Source organism: Lycium barbarum, chromosome 8, assembly GCF_019175385.1.
Source record: "Lycium barbarum isolate Lr01 chromosome 8, ASM1917538v2, whole genome shotgun sequence".
In the NCBI taxonomy this organism is placed as follows: domain Eukaryota; kingdom Viridiplantae; phylum Streptophyta; class Magnoliopsida; order Solanales; family Solanaceae; genus Lycium; species Lycium barbarum.
Genome location: NC_083344.1, coordinates 38,403,365 through 38,424,532, shown reverse-complemented (window position 1 = coordinate 38,424,532; position 21,168 = coordinate 38,403,365).

Below are 21,168 nucleotides of genomic sequence, written 5' to 3'. Positions count from 1 at the left end.
GAAAAAAAAAATGAAGAGAGTGCAAGGGTTTCGGCCATGGCTCTAGAAATTTAGCCATGGGAAATTGACCAAGGAAAATTATTTTCTCCTAGCTTTTCTACTAATTGGAAGATGCTCTTTAACATGGTGAAGTTGTTGGAGCAAGCAAGACACTTATATGGACAATTCATGAACCTTAACCAAGTGGAGAAGTTGAAGAAGAAAGGTGAGTTTTAATCTTGTCTTATGTGTTATGAAGGGTTTATATGTGTTGTAGTATGCTAAGATGGAAGTTTGCATGATGAATATGTAAGTATGCATGTGGCCGAATGGAAGTGGTATAATGTAGATGTGACAAATCGATTTTATCTAGTAATTTGATTGTTGCGTTGTGAATTCTATGATGTGAAATGAATGAAAACCACGAGACCTTGCATGTTGTGTGTTGGCCGTGTGTATGTAGTATGTTGGCCGTGCATATGTTATGTGGTATAGAAAGAATGGAATAATTTATGAAGTATGTTGGTTGTTGTTGTAACGTATAGAAATGAATGGAAAACTCATGAAAATATGCATGTTGTGGTGGAGGCCGAACATGGTGATATTTTGGAAAATTGTAGTGAATTAATTCTACTTAATGTTTTAGTTGTTGTATTGAGAATTTCATGGTGAAAAATGAAGGTTTGGTGATTTAAGATGAAGTGGTAATCGTTATCGGAATAATGAAGAAATAATGCGACGCTAGCTTGAATTCGTATATTGCATAAGTAAGGTTGTCAATGCATGGTTGTTGATGAGAATTGTGAACCTAAAATAAGAGAAATGTGTTGTTAATTGTTATTGTTTTTGTTGGAGTTGGAAAGTCTTGAAGGAAGTAGTATGTTAATTGAAATTGTTATTATGATTGTTGGCATTGTTGTTGATAGTTTGGCCGGGTTGAATTCCCGGGATTGTTGTTGATTAGAATTGGCCAAGTTGAACTTGGTGGGATGGCACATTTACAGGGGAGATGCTGCCGAAATTTCGGCAGACGAAGTATTACTTCAAAGAATCAACTTCTAAAGGCTCTAATCAAGTTTTGGTAAACATGACCAATTTGTAGATTTTGGCGGGTTTGGAACGTGAATTTGGAGTCGCATAAGAAGCAGAAAAGGTATGTAAGGCTTCACCCTTCTTTCTATGGCATGTCTTAGATGTAATATGTTGAATAAGAACCTCGGGGACCCTTCTACCCTCCAGAATCCGCATCTAAAGTTTCCCCTTTTTCAATCAGAAGAATTGAACTAAAAAGTGTGCAAAATGTTGGAAGAATTTCCTAAACCTCTAGAACTCGCATAAATAGAACTCGACTACCCTAAAACCCTCACAAGTAACGCCATGACATGTAACATATGTAAATTTGGTGCGCCGCCTCATTTGATCCGAGGTGGGCCCACTGTTCCCGGATTTACCTTATTGTTCCGCTTGACTTACCTTGAAGCTGAATCCAAAAGAAACCTTCGATCCTTATTCCATTACCAAATGGCAAGTACTATATCTATCCCGACAAGAATACTTCTATGACGATAAAGATAGCTATGATGTCAGAAAAGAGAATATGCCCATGATAAGTACGACAAGAATGATTCCATGACTAAGAGTCTTGAGCTAAGAACCCAATGTGAATATGAAAGTGTTATACTAGTTCTTAAACCTTAATTCTATTCCATAGCCATGACACTAGTTTCTAAAAGACTCCAAAGCGTATGAATTGACGGTTATAATGCCCATAATTTCATTTTATGCTCTCTCTTAAAGCTATTTTCCGTTGGTAGTCTCGCCTTAAAATACTTGTTCCTTCAAGGCGAGACAAGGCGACCACGATTGTTCCATAATGTAATCGGAGGCTACCGACCTTACGTCACTCCGACGTGGAAATGGTTTTCTTGGACTCTCGAACATGTTGTATGCATGTTACTAGTATATGTATATGATAAAAGAACCAGAGCGCTATAGACGCTGATGTATGTACATGACACACGTATATGTATATGATAAAAGAGACAGAGCGCTATAGACGCTAATATATGTACATGATGTATGTCTACGCATACGGGGAAGATGGAAATAAGGGCAGCGCGTTATAAACGCATATCCACCTGATCAGTTGGCATTATATGACATGATATCGTCCCGGACGCGGGATGTGTATATTTATGGTTAAATGGATCGGCTGCCGACGCCTCGGCAATATGATATGTCTTATTTTTATATATACATATGAACAAGGAAAGATTTTAAAGGAAAGCTAATATGCATGTACAGGTTAAATTTCCACCTCATGACATGCGCTATGTCTCCTTTATGTTAGTATCCCTGTTTTATACCTTCTGTATGTTATTATGCATGCCTTACATACTCAGTACATTGCTCGTACTGACCCTTCTTCTTCGGGGGCTGCGTTTCATGCCGCGCTGGTACTCCTAGATGATTAGAAGAACTTACTGAAGGTGTTCCAGCGGAGATGGCGAACTCCATTTGTCCCGGAGAATTGCCAAGTCCAAGTATATGCTATGATGTTTTGTTCTATGTTAGAGACTTTGCAGACAAAGCAATGGGTATTGGGTTGTCAGTCTGTAAGCGGCTCCAGCAGCCGATATGCTATTATGTTTTATGTCACGAGTCTTACATGATGTCAGAGCTTACTTATGAAAAAAAAAAATTGGAGAGCTTACTATGTATTTCTTTCTTTACTGATTCAAGGGTTTCTATACGTAACAAGAGTCAGCGGGTTCGCTCGGCTCCAGATATGGGGTCGGGTGCCCATCACACCCTAGGAAAGTCGGGGTGTGACAAGAAGGCTGAAACTTCCCTTAAATAACAAGGGAAATGGGCCTGACCCGGATTGGAATCGGGTTGGGCCCATTTCACTGCCCAGCTTGACCTTTCTGCCTTAAAATGTCCATAACCCTTTATCCCGATGTCACATACAGGCCCACGATCTGTGGTTGGAAAGGTATTTGAATTATCTACAACTTTCATTTTATGAGTTGTCCCAAATTCCCAAATAATGATGGGGTTATGGCCTCCCGAAGTCAGATCACCCAAAAACGTAACTTAAAAACATCTTTTTGGAGGGCTTACACTTGGATTGGGCTCAATGGTCCTTCTTGAGTTGTGTTTAACTTCACATATATTATCCATATAACTTATCATATGTCCTTTATAAAAATCACATCATGCGGGCCCCACCTCAGCTTACGGTTACGAGGGCTATATATCTTTTAATGTATTATTCCAATCATGTTGTACGAATTCCGAATATCATACTCATGCTACTACAGTAGAATTGCATTCTTTATACTTTTGATATTTGCTCCTCCTCGAGCTCACATTAAGCCGTCTGTAGCCTTAGTAACACGAAATTTTCTGGGGTGTAACATCCTTCCTGTTACACCCCGTAAGAGTCTGTGCTATTTTAATTAAGACAAGAAAGAATGAGTTAAGAAAGTTTAAGGAAAGTTAATCGAGTTAGTAAGAATATCGTTATATATATGGTTGCCTTAAGTATCCCGAGGTGACATCGTAACCTAAAGGATTTGAAATCGCGTTATGAGCGTATATGAGGTAATGTGAATGCCCTTTTAAAGTATTTGAGATTATTAGTAATGATATAGAAGATGGATAAAAGATATGAATATATTTTTGCGATTGGAGTTTCGTCGAAGCTTCGTAAGTTCTCCAATTACGTTTAAGGTTATGGTGATTCTCCGGACCCTTCGAGACGTGTATGGATTGTTATGTATGTATATGGGTATGTATATGTATGTATAAGAGGTTACATGAGAGTTGGAAGAGGATTAGAAGATAAACGAATCTAAACAAAATGAATCGGAACAACTTCAGTAAAATCTCGGACCAGATTTTTAGCCCATATTGTTTGGGGCATATCTCCTAGTATATGAGGAGTTTTAAGGTGTTTCAAAAGCCTAAAATGAATTTCATCGAGTCTAGTTTCCAACGCAATAAACCGCTCGTCAAAATGATATTTGGATAAGGAAATATGGACGATGCAATTTCGGCTGGCAGGGCAGCAAGTTTGGACCCGACCCAAACACTAATGTTTCGGCCCATGAGGCCCATTAACGTTAATATATATGGAAAATTCACTTGAGGGCTGATCATTTTCAGCTAATATCCTCCAAAAACATTAGAGAGAGAGAGAGAGAGAGAGAGAGATCCTAGGCTAAGGAAGCCATTTTGATCAAAATCCGAGCTCCGAATCCCGAAGCTCATGAAGAGCAAAAAGTTGTACGTTGCGTTGCCTTCAATTTGAGATAAATATTGGGCTTGGGGGATGAAATTTTCGTGGTGGAGCTTCTGATAAAGTATTTATAAAATTCCTTTTATGTTATTAAAGTGTTTATTAAGAGGTTTAACGAATTAGAACGGAGAAAACAACATTATAAACTCGTTTGTTGTTTTGTTGAAATTTATGGGTGAGGGGTTGTTTTAATTGAAATTGATGGACTGATTTGAATTAATATTTTGGTTGTTGTAATCATGGATATGTGAGGAGAGTGAAGGAATTTAATGTTAGAGTTGAAATGAAGGTTTTTGCTTTATGAAGAAAAGAGGAATCTTTGCATTTTAGTGCGATTTGTGGTAGTTATGTATATTGTTGAATGGGTTGTTGTTGTTGTTGTTGTTGATATATTGAGCCGAGCTAAGTCTCGGGGATGTCATATATATAGGGGAAATGCTGCCGAAATTTCGGTAGGCAAGTATGTAACAAGCGTGGGCTATTGAAAGGCTTGAATTTGACATTTGGCAGACTTGACCATTTGTAGATTTTTGACGAACTTGAGGCTCGATTTTGGAGACGTATAAAGGGCGGAAAAGGTATGTAAAGCTTATCCTTTCCTTCTTTGGCATGCCCTAGGTCTACTAGGTTGAGATTTCGTCCTCGGGGACCATCCTACTCATCGTAACCCGAGATTAGTTTTCGTTACTATTCATTCAATAGAATTGAATTATAAAAGGTGCATTTTACTAGAAAAGTGGTTGGACTTCCAAAACTTTTACAAATGTAACCCGATCGTTCTAAAACTTTCCTGGATGACTCCATAGAGTCTAATGGGCGTGATTCTCGTCCGCCGCCTCGACTTGGCCCAAGGTGGGCCTGCTATCCCCGATGCCTCTCTTATTGTTCTGTTTGTCTTATTCCCGTACGGTAAGTCAAGGGAACTCATGGTTATTGTTCCGACTACTAAACGGGAGATATTTTATCTATCCCGAGACGGATTTTAATGATTATTGACCCAATTGTGGGGATCGAAACCCTGACATGTGATGTACGGCTTTAGCCAATGTACTCTTGTCCGGAGTTCGCAGGTAACTCCTAGTTATTATGCTGTTCACTATATGATAGGTGTTATGACCATCTTCATGAGCATTATAAAATGTTTTTGACATCTAAAGCATTTTTAAAAATCTTACCTTGAGATTCTGGACAAACTACTTATTTTCTTTATTTTCCGATATACGATTTTGTTATACCTGAGTCCTGTGTGATGCATGATCCTGGAATGTGTGATTATGTTTGGAAAGTGATAATTTGGCATTTTGTCTGGTTATCTTCTGTGTTACCGAGTCCCGGGCCGGTTATGTGAATATGCGCATATGTGATATTGGCCGCTGGACCCTCGACCGCGGCGGGCCCGACATTAACTGCTGGACCCTTGACCGCGTCATGCCGGACGTGTGGCATTGACTGCTGGACCCTTGACCGCGTCTGCCGCACTTGTGATTATGCCGACATAGACCGCTGGACCCTTGACCGCGGTATGTCGAACTTGTGATAGAAAACCGCTGGATACTTGACCGTGGTATGTGTGATTGTGACTGCTGGACTTATAGCCGCGGAAATTGTGCGTTGATTCTTCTATGTGTGTGAAACAAAGATGTTTTCCAAAAGAAAGCAAACATTTTGTCATCCTTATTGCCGTGTTGATTTCTCCGGAACTTCTTTTGCCTGTTGTACGCCGGATACGACTCCTTAGTATGCTGGCTATTGTGATCGCTTTCTATATATCGTATTTCAGTTGTGACTTTGCTTTCTGTGTTGTATGCTTTACATACTCAGTACATATTTCGTACTGACCCCCTCTTTTCGGGGGGCTGCGTTTCATGCCCGCAGGTACAGATTCTTGTTTTGGTGACCCACCGGTATAGGATTTCCATCCTGCGGTTCGGAGTGCTCTTCTTGGTTTCGGAGCCGACGTTTTGGTATATACTCTTTTGGTGTACATGTTTAAGTTGTTCAGGGTACGGCGGGGCCCTGTCCCGCCATATGTTTCTGTCGTTCTGTATTAGAGGTCTGTAGACATAGACGTGGGTAATGTATAGTTTTGTCTGGATGTGTCATGTGATTTGGGTTCGGGCGGCTCATCCGCCGTGACGACCCTATCGGTTGCATATATGTATGTCTTAATACGTTGTGTATGATCTGAAAGCCTTGTCGGCTTCTCTGTAGTGTATATGGTTGTAGGCACCCGTGTGGAGCCTCGTCTAGTATTTACTTACATACAGGCCATTTGTATGCTGAATTTGGTAACGAGCATGTTGGGGGTGCCCAAGTCGGGCACTAGTCACGGCCCACGGGGTTGGGTCGTGACATAAGTGGTATCAGAGCAGTTCCGTCCTCGGGTTGTCTACAGACCGTGTCTAGTAGTGTTTTGTTTATCGGTGTGTTGGGCACCACATCTATAAACAGGAAGCTACAGGGCATTTAGGGTGTTATCCTTTTTTCTGATCCTAGATCGTGCGATAGAGCTATGTTATCAGGAGTGTTCTTCCTTGACGAATTGTTATATTTTCAGCGATGCCTCCGAGAAAGGCCACAGACGCCCAAAAGGGCAAATCTACAGCGGCAGGTGAGACCAGCCGAGCTCGGGTGACTACTAGGGCTCGTGCCCAGACCGAGCCAGATGTTGAGCCTTCAATGGCCAGTTCTGCTACGTCACCAGTACCGGAGGGGTCTGGAGCAGCCACAGCTGCAGTACCAGGGGCGGCCCCACCGCCAGCTCCCGCGGCACCAGTACCTGTACCCCCAGCCCCCCAGCCACGGGCAGATGATGGGACCCTGAGAGAGGCAGTCCAGTTATTGACTCAGTTGGTGGCGGGATAGGTTCAGAGACAGGGAGCGGGAGATGATCGTGTAGACGGACGCAATAGTAAAAGGGCTCGTGATTTTCTGCTTTGTCGCCCACCAGAGTTTTGCGGGTTAAAGCCCACAGAGGACCCTCAAGAGTTCGTCCGACAAATGCAGCGTGCCCTGCGATTGATTAGTGCCTCCGAGACAGAGTCGGTTGAGTTGGCGTCATACCGGTTGCACGATGTAGCAGCCAATTGGTATGAGTCTTGGATGTTATCCAGAGGTGAGGATGCCCCTCCAGCGGTATGGGGAGAGTTCATAGAGGCCTTCCTGGCCCATTTTCTACCTCCAGAGATGAGGCGAGCCAGAGTAGACAGGAACCTGCTATTGAGGCAGAGGGGCAGGAGTGTCAGGGAGTACAGTCTGGAGTTTGATTCGCTGGCCAGATATGCGTCCACCTATGTTGCTGATATGACTGACCGGATGCACCGGTACGTGATGGGGTTGGATGACTATTTGGTTGACAGCTGTACGGTGCTGGCGGCCCAGACAGGGATGGACATTGCCCGTATACAGGCCCACGCCCAGAGTATGGAGGACTGACGCCGAGGGCGCCAGCCTGAGAGGGATTATGACAGGGGTCCGCCCAAGAGATCCAGATCCGCGAGATATTCTGGGGGATCGCGAGGCAGGCAGCCTCAGCAGCAGCAGAGCGGATATCCTCCCCAGCCGGCACAGAGCACCCCCCCACAGTTCTCCGGCTGGGAATCGGATGGTGCAGAGTATTCGAGGGCAGGCCAGAGCTCTAGGGCTTCAGACTTTCAGAGGGACAGAGATTCCAGCCAGTGGAGGCCACCTTTACCCCGCTGCCCTCTCTGTAGGAGACACCACCGGGAGGGGGAGTGCCGTCGTGCCACGGGTGCTTGCTTTACCTGTGGCCAGCAGGGCCACTATATGAGAGACTGCCCACTCGGGGACCGTGCCGGGGGAGCAGCACAGCCTACCGGATCAGTCGCTGGTTCGTCTTCCCCTTCCGTAGCCATGCGCCCGATGGGACGGGGCACACCAGCACCAGCAGGTCGTGGCAGAGGTCGCGGCGGAGCCTCCAGTTCCGGCGGTCCATCGAACCGCCTATATGCGCTGACCAGCCGACAGGACCCAGAGATGGCACCAGGTGCCGACCTAGGTATATTATTAATCCTTTCTTGAGAAATATGCGTGTGGATAGATCTGTACTCTATCATATTATGTGATTTTCTTCTTCCGGGTGTTAATAAAGGTAAAGTGATCTTCAACCCAGTAGAACTATATGAGGTGACCATAAACGTACCCTAGGGAATGGACATTGAGGATTCAGAGGGGCGATAGAAGAGTTGAGTCAAAAATAGAGAAACGACACGAGATAATATGCTTGAAGTGTTATAAGTGGGATTAAGGGAAATTGCGAAATGGTTTAAGTGAGATGGTCAGAACGAGCTAGTTACTAGAAGACAGTGAATTTAAAGAGAACGAGCAAAAAGAACTCGACTTAAGCTTCAAGTATAGATGGATATGGTAAGTTGTAGTCGATTACGGAGGTAGCTAAATCGTGTCTACTATATTTGGAAGATCAATATTAACAGATGTCAGGTGGAGAATGGCATTAGGCTAAGTAAAGAAAGGCACAGCATGATAGATGAGTTCAAGTTACAAGTGAATCGTTATAAGATCACCAGAAGCAGTATAATTATGTAGGACTAATTTGACATTCGGGGACGAATGTTCCTAAGGGGGGGAGGATGTTACACCCCGTAAGAGTCTGTGCTATTTTAATTAAGACAAGAAAGAATGAGTTAAGAAAGTTCAAGGATAGTTAATCGAGTTAGTAAGAATATCGTTATATATATGGTTGCCTTAAGTATCCCGAGGTGACATCGTAACCTAAAGGATTTGAAATCGCGTTATGAGCGTATATGAGGTAATGTGAGTGCCCTTTTAAAGTATTTGAGATTATTAGTAATGATATAGAAGATGGATAAAAGATTAGAATATATTTTTGCGATTGGAGTTTCGTCGAAGCTTCGTAAGTTCTCCAGTTACGTTTAAGGTTATGGTGATTCTCCGGACCCTTCAAGACGTGTATGGATTGTTATGTATGTATATGGGTATGTATATGTATGTATAAGAGGTTACATGAGAGTTGGAAGAGGATTAGAAGATAAACGAATCTAAACAAAATGAATCGGAACAACTTCAGTAAAATCTCGGACCAGATTTTTAGCCCATATTGTTGGGGGCATATCTCCTAGTATATGAGGAGTTTTAAGGTGTTTCAAAATCCTAAAATGAAGTTCATCGAGTCTAGTTTCCCACGCAACAAACCGATCGTCAAACGGATATTTGGATAAGGAAATATGGACGATGCAATTTGGGCTGGCAGGGCAGCAAGTTTGGACCCGACCCAAACACTAATGTTTCGGCCCATGAGGCCCATTAACGTTAATATATATGGAAAATTCACTTGAGGGCTTATCAATTTCAGCTAATATCCTCCAAAAACATTAGAGAGAGAGAGAGAGAGATCCTAGGCTAAGGAAGCCATTTTGATCAAAATCCGAGCTCCGAATCCCGAAGCTCATGAAGAGAAAAACGTTGTACGTTGCGTTGCCTTCAATTTGAGATAAATATTGGTCTTGGGGATGAAATTTTCGTGGTGGAGCTTCTGATAAGGTATTTATAAAATTCCTTTTATGTTATTAAAGTGTTTATTTAGAGTTTTAACGAATTAGAACGGAGAAAACAACATTATAAACTCGTTTGTTGTTTTGTTGAAATTTATGGGTGAGGGGCTGTTTTAATTGAAATTGATGGACTGATTTGAATTAATATTTTGGTTGTTGTAATCATGGATATGTGAGGAGAGTGAAGGAATTTAATGGTTAGAGTTGAAATGAAGGTTTTTGCTTTATGAAGCAAAGAGGAATCTTTGCATTTTAGTGCGATTTGTGGTAGTTATGTATATTGTTGAATGGGTTTTTGTTGTTGTTGTTGATATATTGAGCCGAGCTAAGTCTCGGGGATATCATATATATAGGGGAAATGCTGCTGAAATTTCGGTAGGCAAGTATGTAACAAGCTTGCGCTATTGAAAGGCTTGAATTTGACATTTGGCAAACTTGACCATTTGTAGATTTTTGACGAACTTGAGGCTCGATTTTGGAGACGTATAAAGGGCGGAAAAGGTATGTAAAGCTTATCCTTTCCTTCTTTGGCATGCCCTAGGTCTACTAGGTTGAGATTTCGGCCTCGGGGACCATCCTGCTCATCGTAACCCGAGATTAGTTTTCGTTACTATTCATTCAATAGAATTGAATTATAAAAGGTGCATTTTACTAGAAAAGTGGTTGGACTTCCAAAACTTTTACAAATGTAACCCGATCGTTCTAAAACTTTCCTGGATGACTCCGTAGAGTCTAATGGGCGTGATTCTCGTCCGCCGCCTCGACTTGGCCCGAGGTGGGTCCGCTATCCCCGATGCCTCTCTTATTGTTCTGTTTGTCTTATTCCCGTACGGTAAGTCAAGGGAACTCATGGTTATTGTTCCGACTACTAAACGGGAGATATTTTATCTATCCCGAGACGGATTTTAATGATTATTGACCCAATTGTGGGGACTGAAACCCTGACATGTGATCTACGGCTTTAGCCAATGTACTCTTGTCCGGAGTTCGCAGGTAACTCCTAGTTATTATGCTGTTCACTATATGATAGGTGTTATGACCACCTTCATGAGCATTATAAAATGTTTTTGACATCTAAAGCGTTTTTAAAAATCTTACCTTGAGATTCTGGACAAACTACTTATTTTCTTTATTTTCCGATATACGATTTTGGTATACCTGAGTCCTGTGTGATGCATGATCCTGGCATGTGTGATTATGTTTGGAAAGTGATAATTTGGCATTTTGTCTGGTTATCTTCTGTGTTACCGAGTCCCGGGCCGGTTATGTGAATATGCGCATATGTGATATTGGCCGCTGGACCCTCGACCGCGGCGTGCCCGACATTGACTGCTGGACCCTTGACCGCGTCATGTCGGACGTGTGGCATTGACTGCTGGACCCTTGACCGTGTCTGCCGCACTTGTGATTATGCCGACATAGACCGCTGGACCCTTGATCGCGGTATGTCGAACTTGTGATAGAAAAACCGCTGGATACTTGACCGCGGTATGTGTGATTGTGACCGCTGGACTTATAGCCGCGGAAATTGTGCGTTGATTCTTCTATGTGTGTGAAACAAAGATGTTTTCCAAAAGAAAGCAAACATTTTGTCATCCCCATTGCCGTGTTGATTTCTCCGGAACTTCTTTTGCCTGTTGTACGCCGGATATGACTCCTTAGTATGCTGGCTATTGTGCTCGCTTTGTATATATCGTATTTTAGTTGTGACTTTGCTTTCTGTGTTGTATGCTTTACATACTCAGTACATATTTCGTACTGACCCCCTCTTTTCGGGGGGCTGCGTTTCATGCCCGCAGGTACAGATTCTTGTTTTGGTGACCCACCGGTATAGGATCTCCATCCTGCGGTTCGGAGTGCTCCTCTTGCTTTCGGAGCTGACGTTTTGGTATATACTCTTTTGGTGTACATGTTTATGTTGTTCAGGGTACGACGGGGCCCTGTCCCGCCATATGTTTCTGTCGTTCTGTATTAGAGGTCTGTAGACATAGACGTGGGTAATGTATAGTTTTGTCTGGATGTGTCATGTGATTTGGGTTCGGGCGGCTCATCCACCGTGACGACCCTATCGTATGCATATATGTATGTCTTAATACGTTGTGTATGATCTGAAAGCCTTGCCGGCTTCTCTGTAGGGTATATGGTTGTAGGCACCCGTGTGGAGCATCGTCTAGTATTTACTTATATACAGGCCATTTGTATGCTGAATTTGGTAACGATCATGTTGGGGGTGCCCAAGTCGGGCACTAGTCACGGCCCACGGGGTTGGGTCGTGACACTTCCCCCCTTTGGAACATTCGTCCTCGAATGTTGAACTAATTCTGCACTTCCAATACTTCCTTAAACGTTCTTTTACTGAATTATGCCCTGCACATGCCTCCTTCATTGGTCAATCCCTTCAGTTTATTATAACGCATTCCATATCTCTAAGTAACCATTCCCATAATATTTGTTCTTGCTCTTGCCTCTTGAGGTGATAATTCCACGCCGTTGTCTTTACTCTCTTTTTAATTTCGCAGTTGGTTGACGATTGTATTGCGAGCTCTTCCGCTGAAATCTTACTCTCTCCTGGTGCACGTAGTCTTAACTCGACTCTTTCGTCTTCTATGGTTACTCCTTTAAGACGCATCATTCACTTCATCTTACCTCTCACGCGTAGACTTCCCTCGTCGACTTATTAGACTTTACAATTCCATGGGGTATTTCATGCCTTTGGTAACTTGTAGACCCTTCGCAGACTTTACGGATAAGACGAAATTTCCCTTGGTGTAACATTATTTTGCTTCAATGACCTTACATTGCTCTGTGTTACAGTCCATACTCTGGAATCTTTAGCATCATGTATCACTTCTCGACTTTCTTATTAAAGGTTTTTAACTATCACTTTGCTTTTAGCTCTTGATCTCGATATTTAGGGTTGGCTATCAAGTAGCGCTAGAGTTCCCTCATTTTATAACTTCACATAGCTGCTCTGTGATATGTCTATTATTGACTGGTATAATTCTGAAAGAATTTCTCTTAATTTGACATATAAATTCACTGTCACCCAGTAACCAGCTCGTCTCGCTTAAGCTATTTCACAATTTCTTATAACCAAACTTGTAACACTTTAGGCATATTCTATTGCCCCTTTACTCAGATTTTGTTTCTAGTTTTCCTGTCACCCATTATGTTGCAATCTTTAGGCATACACTCGTTTCACTAGTCTGTATGCTTTACCTTGCATTCTTCTCTCGTACCTTTCAATGGTATCGGGGCTCAACTATGGCTTTTGCCCTCAGTACTAATCCTATCTCGGTACTTGGTTCATACCATCTTACACCTTTCCCTAATGTATCCAAAATATCGTAACCACATTGTTATTACTGAATCCTTACTCTTCTTATCAAGTACTCACTTGGTCTCATTCTTAACATACAAATGTGCGTAGATCGCATAACTATTCTTGTATAATTTGTACAAAGTACATCCGATCGTAGTCATAGTCTTTCCTTCTCCTGATTCATTCTGCTTTACATATCTTATGTACTAAAACTCACTTGCTGTCTATCTTGTCGTATTCCTTTCCCTTCCTTTATTCACCATTTGATTTTCTCATATCCTACTATAGGATATTTTCTATCCCTTCCCTTCGCTACTTATATGTCGCAATACCATTAGCGCACAACTCTATTGCCGACATCTTAGCCTCTAATCCAGTTTGACATTGCCATCCGACATTGCCATCCTTTATAATATCTCTCAAGTTACTCGTTACTATTCTCCTGTCGTACTCCTTCTTTTTATAAGCACCCACTCTTTAATGTCATATCATTCAAGATCTTTACAAATAATTCTCGGCACTGTCTCTAATGCCCTCCTGACTTCTATTCGTTTATTGCTGGCTTTAAGATCTTACTAGCTTGTTTCAGCAAGGGATCTCACTTGAAGTTTTAGTATCCACATCAAATACATTGCAGTGTCGCTTGTTTCCATCTTATACCTATATTTCTCTCACCCGCTTCCCCCCTTAAGGGTGTACTTATACCATTATCTATTTATATTCTGCTCTATGTCCCCATTTCTAATTTCAAATTCATCTGATAACTCACTTGGTATACTGTACCATGCCCATGTCTTTTCTTTATAATTTATAACTTTGATAGTCCACGTACGAAACCTTATCAAAATCTCGAAGTGACGAGAACATTTCTATGTATAGTACAAAATCTCATCTGATAATCTGTAATCGAATAATCTAAGCAATGTAGCAACTCATCCAAAGTCACATTCCACTCACTCCAATCAATAATTATTTAGTACTTATAATCGTTCCAAATTCTCGATTAGGTAGCACTTATATCCCGGTGATAAGTATCCAAGGCTCTTTTGTAACATTATCTTTACCCCAACCTATATCATTTATTTCCTTTAATAAACTCACGATAGCTCATTTGTTCCTCAGGCTTACAGTCCTTATCCTGTAAGGATTTCACTCTTTCCGAGGTGAAGTCATATACACGCGGTACTCCTTTATGCCTTATGCTCTTTCACCCTTGTTGTGTACCCAACGCTAACTTCTAACTTACTCAAAATCATATCGAATTCGTCTTAATAATGGTCTTATCTTACCACCTTGTCGTCGTACTGCACCTTTAAGTTCGTAGCTATATATTTTCCTTTCTATTTCATACTCGTACTCAATTGATCATGTTTATATTAGGTGTTTCCTTTAGAACTCCTTTTATTTCTCCAGTCTATGTCCATCTTTCATTCTGTGCACGAGGAATCTCATGCTACCCCTGTATCCTTCGGACACCACTACTCCTGCATAATCCCTTTCTCTTTTTCAAAGTGTATTCTGTTCATCCCTATTTGTTCTTATCGTCCCAATCATTTTCTGGCACTCATTCCGCTTCGTTGCTCGTCTCTTTATAGTTTAGTCCTTCACTGTTCAACCACTTATATTACTTGTGTCCTCGGCCATACATGTTATAACCTATTACTGCGCTATTGTCTCGCTCGCTTCCTTCTTATTTCCTTCTTTTAGTTAACTCCCTTTTTTTGTGCTCGCTTTCATTCCCGTTATCGCATAATCTTTGTTCGCGATTCTTACTATTATTTAATTACTCTCTGTGGAGTAGGCGTACTTAAACTTTCACCCTTTCTGATCAATCTTATCCATACTGTCTCACAAGCTGTCTTATCAATATCGTCATATTTGTCGTAATTCTTCCTCTTCCGTACTTTTATCTCAATCATACAATTACTCCTTTTAACTGCAAACGTGTCGTAATTTATCCCTACTTATCAGTTCACTCGATACCTCAATAAAACGTTCTATTAAGATTTGCCACCTTTTCTACATCATCCCTTAGTGTCACAAGCTCTTTCCAATTTATCCTACCATTTCATCAACAACACATGAAACACATGATCTAAGACAGCCCACAAGTTTGAGTTTTCCTTCGACAAATTCCATCTCTAATTAGTTGATTAAGAACTACTAAACTCAAGGACATAAAGATATGATGAAATGTTACCTCAAGAACACAAGAACGCTCCAAATCCAAAATTACGTCACCATGAAGCATCTCCCAAAACCACCACAAGAAGAAGAACTAGAATCTGACAAGCACCAAGGGACTTCTAATGCTTGATTCACATAGTTTACTTCAAGATTTATTCTTGGGTCATGAAAGAACTATTTAGTTCATAAACTACTTGTTGTATGCTTTGTACTCTTCAAATAAAAGTGAAACTTAATTGTGGACGTTTTTGCTCTTTAACATGAGCCTCTTCTAAGGTGATATGTGGCTGGAAAGTATGCTGGTCCATTCAAATGAATTCCAAACTTTGCTGCTCATATATGCTTCTTGGAAATAAAATTTCCCAAATAAGAATGATGCCTCTTACGGATGACATGGAGGGTATCTCTTAAATCTTTAATCCAACATGATAAATTTACCCTATCGATATCGATCTCATACTTACTATTACTATCAATTCAATAGTTAACTTTATTTTTCGAAGTCAGACTTGCAACTTAGTCAAATCCTATTATTACTGTTGACATATCTTTTCAGGACATATTACAATCTTATATCTCATCCTCTTTTTATTTCTAGGAAAATTTTGGCAGAGTTTCCTCTGTATTTCTTACTATCCAGAACCTGCACGCAGGTAATACCAACAATGCCTCACAGGGCCAACATATATACATATGTATCATATAATATCATAGCCATACATGGCTCCCAATTACAAGTGAAAGTATAAAGATATCGAAACATACCTCACATATCACACCTCGAGACGTACTTGATCCTTTAATGATCTATCCTGTTATACCTTCTTATCTACCTTCCTTTTCATTCTTTAACTTTACATTTCAATCATACTTCAATATTCTTACCTTATCCACCATGCATCTTTCGCACCGTTGCTTACCTGTGTACTTTGTAACTTCCAATATCATCAGCCACTTTCTTCTGTCGGTGCCGTTCTTCAGCTGAAATCAAGGGTTAGTATAAGGAATTCGATTTCCTATGGCTGGGCTCTATCGCACGATCTTAGATATGAAAGAAAAGAAACATCCTAAATGTCCTGTAGCTTCCTATTTATAGATGTGGTGCACAACACACCGATAAACAAGACTCTACTAGACACGGTCTGTAGACACTCCGAGGATGAACTGCTCTGATGCCACTTTTGTCACGACCCAATCCCGTGGGCCATGACTAGTGCCCGAGCTGGACACACGTATACGTACCTGTTAGATATAGTCAACTGAATCTAAGAACAATATGGAAACTTACGAAAGAACTCCAAATGTTCATAACATCATATATATATATATATATATATCCAGATAACCTGTCTCCTGAGGAGTCACATCTAATCAAAACATAATATGGTAAGCAAGCCGACAAGGCTGCCACTACATGTCAATATGATACGCAAGTCGACAAGGCTGCCAGTACATGTCAGTATCATATGCAAGCCAACAAGGCTGCCATAACAGACGAACATATCCATAGCACATCGTATAGACACAGGTGAACAAAACTTATACACAACCCACGCATATGTCTATAGACCTCTAAAAGTATCGATAGTGAAACATGACGGGACAGGGACCCGCCGTACCCCTGGATAAACATATACATATGCATCATAAGATCTGTACCAAAAGTCTAGGCTCCAGAACAATGGAGCTCTCTAAGACAGCTGAGTAGAAGTCCTATGCTGAAGGGTCACCAAAACGACTAGCTGTACCTGCGGGCTTGAAACGCAGTCCCCCGAAGAAAGGGGGTCAGTACGAGATATGTACTGAGTATATAAAGCATGAAATACAATAAAGAGGATCATAATTGAAATAGAGGTCACAGGAGACAAGTATGACATTCAAAATACCAATACATTTGCCTTATAAAACGTAAATCATGCATATCAATATCATATATCATACCCAGCCCATTATGGGACTCGGTAAATAAAGTCATCCTTGGCGCCATAATCACATCATCATATCATCATATCATCACATCATCACATCATATATATATATATATATATATATATATATATATATATATATATATACGGTACCCGGCCCTCTAGTGAGGGACTCGGTGAACAATCAGTGAAACTGTGCACGAAAACATACCCGGCCCGGGACTCGGTGAAAGACATATTGAGGCATGCATGAGCAGAGTAGTGAGAAACCATATGCAAACTAAGTCATATCTGGGAGTCAATAGAATAATAAAATGAACCACCATTTGATAATCAAGACAATAATCATATCAAGTACCCTTCGAATGTCACTATGGATTACATCAAAATAGAACTTCTAGAATCATGGACACGTATCAAGACATAATGAAATAGCTTCTGGAAATCAAGAACATTAGCCATCCTAGTGGCTCTAAGAATAGGAACTTCTTTGGAATCATATACACGTCGTCAGTTTGTTTCATAAAGATCATGCCAAAAAGAAAGAAAGGTTAGCTTTATGTACCTTTAACGCTTATTTAAATGTCCAACGTCTACTTCTCGAGCTCGTAGGTCTAAAATTAAGATAACATAAGCCACAGTTAGATCATCCACATCACTTACTAACCAATCCAAGTACGAACGAAACTTAACGAAATTCGGGCAGCATTTCCCCTGAAAACATAACAATCCTCGAGATTCCTATTTAGCCAAACATCAATCAAAATACCAACAACAACAACACCAACAATTTCATATCAAACTAGAATTAGATCCATTCTTAAATCACTTCCAAAACAGCCTAATATGCATTCGTATACCAATGCTTGTATACACTTCTTTATTTTCGTATATCTATAGCATAACAACAAACGCAACAACAACAACAACTACAGCCAATCCCACGATATTACAGCCCACAAAATAATTCATAACAACCACCAAACAGCCCCAAAATATTGTCACAAAATAGCCACGAAAATCATATAAAAACAGCCCGGTATACGCTTTGTATATAATATCTCCATACACTTTATTATCCCAAATTCAAGAACAGCAACTTGTCAACAACATCAACAATTATTATACATCATAACTCAGCCAATTCCATCCATTTAATCCAACTAAAATATCCCCCGATCCATAAATCTCAACAAAACAACAAACGAATTTATATTGCTATTTTCTCCGTTCTAATCTGTTCAAACTCTAATAAACTTGTTGACAATGAAAGAGGGACCTTACTCATACATTAAGTATGCAGCAACCACTTCAACACTCTTCTTATTGGCTGATTTTTAGCTCAAATTGAAGTCAACGCAACGTACAACACTTTTCTCTTCATGAGCTTCGGGATTCGAGGCTCAGATTTTGATCAAAACTTTGTTTCTCTCTCTAAGGCTTTCCTCCCTCTCTCTCTCTAGAATTTTCTGGGTCTTTTTGGTCTGCAATATGGAGGAGAAGGCTGAAAGTTCCCTTAAATAACAAGGGAAATAGGCCTGACCCGGATTGGAATCGGGTTGGGCCCATTTCACTGCCCAACTTGACCTTTCTTCCTTAAAACGTCCGTAACCCTTTATCCCGATGTCACATACAGGCCCACGACCTATGGTTGGAAAGTTATTTCAATTATATACAACTTTAATTTAAGGAGTTTTCCCAAATCCCCAAATAATGATGGGGTTATGGCCTCCCGAAGTCAAATCACCCGAAAACGTAACTTAAAAACATCTTTTTGGAGGGCTTACACTTGGGTTGGGCTCAAGGGTCCTTCTTGAGTTGTGTTTAACTTCACATATATTGTCCATATAACTTATCATATGTCCTTTATAAAACTCCCATCATGCGGGCCCCACCTCAGCTTACGGTTACGAGGGCTATATATCTTTTAACGTATTATTCCAATCATATTGTACGAATTCCGAATATCATACTCATGCTACTATAGTAGAATTTCATTCTTTATACTTGTGATATTTGCTCCTCCTCGAGCTCACATTAAGCCGTCTGTAGCCTTAGTAACACGAAATTTTCTGGAGTGTAACAGATACGCAAGCCGACAAGGCTGCCACAACATATCAATAGCATACGCAATCCATATAGATTCAACTGAACAAAACTTATACACAACCCACACATATGTCTACAGACCTCTAAAAGTATCGATAATGAAATATGACGGGACAGGGCCCCGCCGTACCCCTGGATAAACATATATATATATATATATATATATATATATATATACATCAAAAGATCTGTACCAAAAGTCAAGGCTCCGGAATAATGGAGCTCTCTAAGACAGCTGAGTGGAAATCCTAAGCTGGAGGATCACCAAATCGAGTATTTGTACCTGCGGGCATGAAACGCAGCCCCCTAAGAAAGGGGGTCAATACGAAATATGTACTGAGTATATAAAGCATGAAATACAATAAAGAGGATCATGACTGAAATAGGGATCACGGGAGGCAAGTATGAAATTCAAAATACCAATACACTTGCCTTATGAACTGTAAAATCATGCATATCAATATCATATATCATACCCGGCCCATTATGGGACTCGGTGAATAAGGTCATCACATGCCATCCTTGGCGCCATAATCACATCATCATATCATCACATCATCATATCATCATATATATATATATATATATATACCGTACCCGGCCCTCTAGTGAGGGACTCGGTGAACAATGCAGTAAAACTGTGCACGAAAGCATATACCCGGCCCGGGACTCGGTGAAAGATACATTAACAGCATGCACGAGCAGAGTAGTGAGCAACCATATGCAAACTAAGTCATATGTGAGACTCAATAGGATAATCAAAATGAACTATCATTTGAAAATCAAGACAACAGTCATATCAATTACCCTTCGAATGGATCATATCAAAATAGGACGTCTGAAATCATAGACACGTATCAAGACATAATAAAATAAGTTCTGAGAATCAAGAATATTATCCATCCTAGTGTCTCTAAGAATATGAGCTTCTTTGGAGTCATATACACGTCGTCTGTTTATTTCATAAAGATCATGCCAAAAGAAAGAAGGTATAGCTTTACATACCTTTAACGCTTATCCGTGATACGATACGTATACTCTACCCGAAGTGTCTCAACCTATATTAAGACGTCAAGACTATGGTTAAGCTACGGAAAGGCATAAAACGTACTTCAACGTTAGTAGCTTATTTCTAAACAATTGGGCGGCACTTCCCCTATTATTGTTCACTTCCCTTTCTTCCAAGCCAACTATAAAACGACCAAGTCAACATCAACAACCACACGTTCAAATACTATACCAAGACTAGCTAAGACATGATTCATGAATACTCCGAACAACCCACATAGCATTCCAATCAGCCCACATATTACAACATTCAATAATCGTTAGCATAACGGCTACGTCATATTCAAGTTGCTCCTAATAATCTACAGCCACCATACTTCATCGAAATGACTCTATAATAGTCCAACAATTACAACAACCCAACACATAATCTTAATTACACTTAGTCCTCCAATTCAACGCTAACAACAACACGTCCCAAACAGCCCTTAAAACAAATACAACTTCAACTTGAAATATCAAATTCTTCCGTTTTCATTATATAATCAATGACAACAATAACAACAACACTAATTAAAATTAATTCACTATTTCTAAATTAAGGCAGCCCCTATACGACCCAAAAAAAGTCTCAACATCAACATACACAATTCTTGCATCCAATTCCATATCCACTAATTCATACAAAGACCAAATCATCACTAAAACATGTTAGGGGGAATTAAACCTTACCTTAGGAAATTGATTTTTCTTGCAACACTTGAGGTTGATCAAGGGCTG